Below are 7,107 nucleotides of genomic sequence, written 5' to 3' on the forward strand. Positions count from 1 at the left end.
AGCTGAACAGAAGATTTCAAAGGGTGACTCAAGAAAACAAAGTAAAGTATCATAATGAAATGTGCAGAGAACTAGAGTTAGAAAACCAAAAGGGAGGAACACACTTGACACTTCTCAAGCTGAAAGAACTGAAGAAAAAATTCAAACCTCAAATTGTAATACTGAAGAATTCTACTGGTGATTGGAATGCAAAATATTGAGTGAAGCAGGAAGCATCAAAGGAAGACAGAAGGAATACACAGTCACTGTACCAAAAAGAGCTAGTGGATGTTCATTCAGTTCAAGAGAAAGTTTATGATCAAGAACCAATGGTACTGTGATAGTTGGAGCTCTGTCTCAACTTGGGTGGACCCCAGTTCTGTGTGGCTGTTCCCATGATGGGATTGGATGACTGTGTTCTGAGTGGCCAATCTGCCCAAGCAGAGTTTCCCTAGGGGTGTGGCCTGCTTCCAGGATATCCAGGGACATCCTGGGAAGAGAGACATTCTTTGAGGGATTGGAACCCTGGTGTGTTGACTCCAATGAAAGACGAATCCAAGATCTCCAGGCCGAGCGGTGGGCTGCTCACTCACAGAAGGTTGTAGTTAGCACACCAGGGTCCCAATTCCTCAAAGAATGTCTCTCTTCCCAGGATGTCCCATCAAATTGAGGGGGAGGGGATAATGGTTTTACAGTAATCCGTTCAGATGGGAGGAATTCAACAGAATTTACAGGCTCCATATCCTGATCTTCCTGATTATCTGTCCATGTGTCCACATTCCAGGTTTCAGGATCCCATTTTATGCCAATCAATGCCCTCACTTTAATGGCAGATACCATTCTGGATTGGCAATTTAGCTGGCATTGTAATTCAGCCACCCTTACAATAAGACTCTGGGTTTGGTTTTCAGCAATATCAACTCTGTTAGTAGAAGATATAAGGCTTTGTTTCAGAGCACAGCTGGAAGCTCAGAGGTCTTTTTTTTTTGTGGCAATTAAGCCGAGACTCAGCAGCTTTGAGCTCATCTTGCTCTTTCACCAATTTATCCAATGTAAGTAGGACCAACCAATCAGCTTCCTTATACTCCTCATTCTGACAAAATTGCAGAAAAGTATCAAATATTCGGTCACTCAGAGTGTCACTTCTCACAAGTACTTGATCTATTGGTGGTGCTATTTCATGTATTAATTTTGCCACCTCATGCCACGGATTAGTAGGGCCCTCTTTACTAGCAGACATAGAGTCGCTAGGGTCATCAAAATTAATCAAACTGCAGAACCAATCTAGGAAGCCCATCCTTATGATTTTGTCTCTCCAGAACCACCCCACTCCTGGTACCAAATGTGTTAGACTGCATTCTCTAGAGAAACAAAAAACAGCAAAGCTTATATATATGTAAAGAGAGAGAGAAATTTATCTTAGGAAAATGGCTCACAAACATATAGAAGCCGGTAAGTCCAAAGTCCCTGGCGCAAACGTCAGGCTGGAGGCTTTTCCCCACAGGGGCAGAGAAGCTCACGGCTGTCAGGTAGTACACTGGCTGTTGATTCCAACGAATGATGAATCCAAGATCTCCAGGCCGAACGGTGGACTGCTCACTCACAGACAGTTCTAGGCAGTACAACAGAATCCCAATCCACAGAAGAATGTCTCTCTTCCCAGGATGTCCCTGGATATCCTGTAAGCAGGCCACACCCCTAGGGAAACTCCCCTTGAACAGATTGGCCACTCAGAACACAGTCATCTGATCTCATCATGGGAACAACCACACAGAACTGGGGTCCAGCCAAGTTGACATACAGCTCCAACTATCACAGTCTCCTATTGTCAGAAGTGAAGAAGAATGCAAAACAAAACAAAACAAAGCAATAACCAAGGGCATTTAGAAGCAATCAGCCCTAGGACACGATGGCCCTCAAGACCAGAATAACTGAATGGTGCCCAGCTACCAATACCAACCACTCAAGAAAGGATCAAATCTGGAGATCCTGGATAGAGTGGGAGGGAAAATGTGGAACAAAATCCAAAAACTCAATAATGACCAGAATTACTGGTCAGATGAAATCTGGTGAGACTCCCAATACTATGGCCCTGAAATACATTCAGCACCTGGAATAAAACTCACCCCCAGGGGCGGGCTCTGAGCCCAATAGTTGACAAGATGTATACACAGACCCCTCAATCCAGGATGCCGCACCTACACATTCAATGGTAATACATCCCTTAGAGCAATAGACCATGGGACACCAAAGGACCAACATTCAAACTGAGGAAATGCAGGACAAACAGGAGTGCATAATTATAAGAGGCACAGGGGGAGGGTTGCAGGGTAGGGAGGGGAGGAGACTGGGTTAGATGGAACATGGCGAATGGGAATGAAACTAAATGTATGCGTGACATTGAATGTAAAACAAGCTCTTAAAATAAAAAGAAAAAGAAAAAGAAAAAAAGTGTTTGCAATGAATAAATCACTGATCTTGTAAAATTCTATCATGTAATCTCCAGCATCATTTCTATCACCAAGGCCATTGTCCTGGTTACCTAGTGCCACTCTGACAAGAATATATACCACATGTGGAATGGCCTTAACAAACAGGAGTTTATTCTCTTACAGTTCAGGAGGCTAGAATTCCAGGTTAAAAGTGCCAGGCTCTATGGGCTGGGTGAAAGCCCCTCAACCTTGGGGTCCAGCTCTGTCTCCTGCTCCTGGCCCACTGGAGCTAGAGGCTTTTTCACTCAGACAGCTGCTGGCTGCTGAGGCTGACAAACCCAAGGTTGACAAGTAAAAATGCACAGTCCCGATGTTACCAAACCACATGGCAGTCCATTAATGCAAGTCCGTTGTAAGTCCCCAGGTCGGCGGACCATGGCAGGCTGCTGAACAATGACATATCTACATGCAGGATCCAAGCGCACCATAAGCTAGAGACCATTCCCAAAGCTTCTTCTTGTATACAGGAAGCAGATCACATCTCAAAGGCAGCTACTCAGCTGCTTGTGGTAGATCCCACCATGGAGTTGTTGCCAGTCTCATCATGGGGAATAACTACCACCAGCTGCCCAGCCACTCAACCAGACCCAGCCAAGTTGACATACAAATTGAACTACCACAGCCATATTTTCCACTTATGATTCTTCTTTGTTTTCAACTTTTGCATTCCAATCACCAGTGATGATTAACATACCTTGAGTGCAAGTTTGGTCAATTTCAGACTGCAGAAATTGGTTAAAATCCATAGGATAGGTGGGTGCATCTCCCTGGGGTAGCTGTTCTGCTTGTAGGTTTTTCTACTGTTGGTCTGAGAGCCAATCCATGGAAATGAGTCCATTTCCAGGCTGGAAGGATAATCTGGGGCCATAGTCTCAGGACTTCCACCAGTCTCTATCGGACCTGTAATTCTGGTCATTTTTGTGTTTTTGAATTTTGTTCCACATTTTTCCTCCCACTGTATGCAAGATCTCCAATTTTGATCCCTTTTCAAGTGGTTGCATTGGTAGCAAGGCACCATCTAGTCCTGGTCTCAAGGTCATGAAGGCTGAGGTCCTTGTGGTCCATCATATCTTTGGACTAAGTTTTTCCAAATGAGTTTGATTTTCTTTACTCTTCTTTGCTCCAGATGAGAGGAGACCAATAGTTGCATCTTAGATGGCTGCTGGAAAGCTTTTAAGACCTCAGTTGCCACTCACCAAAGTAGAATGTAGAACAAGATTTCTATGTACTATATTGTGTCAATTGAGCATGATGTCCCCCAAGACTATGGTCCTGATCTCTCAGCCCCAGTGATTCTCTCCCTCAAGGTGTTTTGTTGTCTCTGAGAAGCTACTCTGCCTCTTGGTTTTGCTGCCTGACTTCTCTCTTCATGTCTTTCTGCTCTTGCACCCCTCCCCATGTCTTCAGTTCAAATTCCTAAGGAAAATAATCAAATTGGTTCAGTTAGTCATTATCATTTGTATGTGGCAAATCTCTCACGCCAAAGCTTAGGCTGTTCTTTGGCTCAAACTGTGCTACACATGATGGCCACCAGTGATCTTTCTGGGATTGCTGCCTTCATCTGTAAGTGAAGCATGTATCTGATATGGGCAGAAAACCCTCCAGGGAAATCAAATGAAGTGGTATACAATGGGAAGCTTTATAACTTAGATGGAAGAAATACTTATATACAAACAAGCATGGTGTGAAATGGTAGGAAATCCACATTCATATTTATAGCACCTTGAAACCCAGGTGCAAGTTATTGTTAAAGTTTTAGTTCAAATAGGAAAATTGCCCTTTTTTCTCCTTTAAAGTATTATTGGTTTCTCCTCCTCTCTCCTACCCCTTCCCTGTGCCCTTCTTATCTATAAATATCTTAAATCTATAAATATCTTAAAATACCACAAAATGGGTTACTTATAAGAACATAAATATATTGTCTCACAGTTCTGGAGGCTAAAATTCCAAATCAATGTGTCACCCAGCCCATGTTCCCACCAAAGTCTCTGGGGGGGGGGGGAAGATTCTTGCTTGTCTCTCCCATATTCTGGTAGTTCTATATATTCCTTGAGGTATAGATGCATCTTCAGATAGCTGTCCTCTGTATGTCTCTGTGTCTTTTCTCCCCTATCTTACCATTCAAACTGGATTAGCACCCATACTATTGCAGCCTGACCACATGTTAACTAACACCTTCAAAGACCCTTTTTCCAAACAAGGTCACGTTCACAGGAGCCAGAGTTTAGGACTTCAATCTATTTTTTGAGGATACAATTCAATCCATAACAGTCATTATATATAATTTGATTATGGAAGACCTGGGTGACCTTGAACAATTACTTTACATGGTCTGAACTTCATCATCTACACAATGGGACTGAAGGGCATCAAATGAAGTGCCCACAAGATAATAGCAATGAGAGAACTTTGTGTATGATAGTGCTACAAATACTTCTTACTATTTTTAAGCTTTAAAAATGTGAGTAGAAGTAATGCATATTAGTCCAACAACAACAGTCAGAATATTTATTAGAGTCCTTTAAAATCTCCCCACCCTAAATTTACTCTGGCATATTATGCCTTCTGGCATTGATCTATGCTTCTATTTGGTGATTTTGCTCAGATAGCACATGTGCCTTCTGGAGTGTCAAGTCATGAGAATGCTGGAACCTCACTGACACCAGCTGCCTAGAATGTGGGATTCAGTAGGAGGTTCTCCTGGATACTGTCCATGGGACTTTCATTCCTGAGCCCCAACAGGAGTTTTATATGGTGCTTTTGCCTATATGCAACCTTGGGCACAAAGTCTGAACACAGGGTCTTGGAATGGTTTTAGGAAGATCATACCCCTGGAGTATGGTGACCTTATCTGAACAAGGAGGGAACCAAACCCATAAATACAGATGAACACCCCATCCACTGACAGATGCTCCTCTGAAAAAACAGACAAGGTGAGAAAGAAGCACCGCCAAAGGTCTTCAGCCCCTGTTCTGCTGCAAAATCTAATCTCACCTTTGTGATTTACAACTAGCCTGGTGTGGGGGACTCAGACTTTAACACCTGCAAGGGAAGTGATTCTTCAGTCTGAAACATTATTGCACACAAAGATGTACAGAAGGGGAGAGACACAAAAGAGCCAATCTATGAATTCTCTAACCTGGTGCCAGTGGTTGACTTTGCTTTGGTGATCCCACTTCTTACTGATGAATCTCAAATTGGGAAAAACAAATTATACTTTAGGGTGGTTTGTTTAAGGAGTTGGTTTTGTTTTGTTTTTAATTATTATCATTGTGGTAAATATATATGTAACTAACCATTTGCCATTTCAGTAATTTTTTACATATACAATTCAGTGGCATTCATTACTTTTATCATGTTGGGTAAATATCACCATTATTTATTTCCTGTTTTCCCCATCACCCTTAACAAAAGTTCAATGTCCCCTAAGCAATCACTCCCTCTTTTGCCCTCTGTTTACTCCTGGTAACCACTAATAAACTTTGATCTCTGTACACTTACCTATTCTAAATATTTCATGTTAATGGGATCATACATATGTGTCCTTTTGTTACTGACTTATTTCACTGAGCATGATGTTTACAAGATTCAATCATGTTCTGACATGTAACAAGACTTCATTTTCTCTTTATGGCTGAGTTATAGATTTTTTTGTGTGTGTCTCTTTTTTAAAAAAAAAAAAAACTTATTTTATTTATCCATTTTATTGTTGAGAGAATATATGTAGCAGAACATATATCAATTCAACAATTTCTATATGTACAATTCAGTGCCATGATTACATTGAGTCATGTTACCATTCTCACCTTACCTTCTCTTTTTTTTCCATTTATAAACCTTTCCTTGACTTTGTACAATAGTGAACTAATACAATATTTGTCCTTCTGTGATTGAATTATTTCATTCAGCACAATGTCCTCCAAATTCATCCACATTATGCAGTGTTTCATGGATTCTACATTATTTCTTTAGTGTTGCATACTATTCCATTTTGTGTATGTACCACAGTTTGGTTATGCATTCCTCCATTGATTGGCACTTAGCTGTTTCCATCTCTTTGCTATTGTGAATAATGCTGCGATGAACAAGGATGTGCATTTATCTATTCGTGTCCTGGCTTTCACTTCTTTAGGATATATACTTAGTAATGGGATTGCTGGGTCAAATGGTATTTCTAATTCCAACTTTTTAAGGAATCACCATATCGATTTCCACAGTGGTACCGTCCCACCAGCAGTGTGAGAGTCCCAATCTCTCCACATCCCCACCAACATTTGTTATTTTCTGTGTTGTTGAACTTTGCTACCAGTACTGGAGTGAGATGTTATCTCATTGTTATTTTGATTTGCAGCTCTCTAGAAGGTTGGGCAATCTACTTCTGTAGTGATATAGCTTCAGAAACCCAAGGAGGGGTTGCTATGAGTTGGATCCGACTTGATGGCAAACACAACAACAACAACAACAACAACAACAATGGCTAATGATGGTACACCATCTGATCTACAACCTATACAACTATGAAACCAGAAGAACTAGATGGTACCCGGCTACCACTGCCATCCACTTGGAAGGGATGTACGAGATCCTGCATAGAGAGGGAGAACAATGTGGAACAAAACTCAAAATCATTTGGAGG

This window comes from Orycteropus afer, unplaced genomic scaffold (assembly GCF_000298275.1).
Source record: "Orycteropus afer afer isolate SDZICR_OR568_19922 unplaced genomic scaffold, OryAfe1.0 scaffold00168, whole genome shotgun sequence".
In the NCBI taxonomy this organism is placed as follows: Eukaryota; Metazoa; Chordata; class Mammalia; order Tubulidentata; family Orycteropodidae; genus Orycteropus; species Orycteropus afer.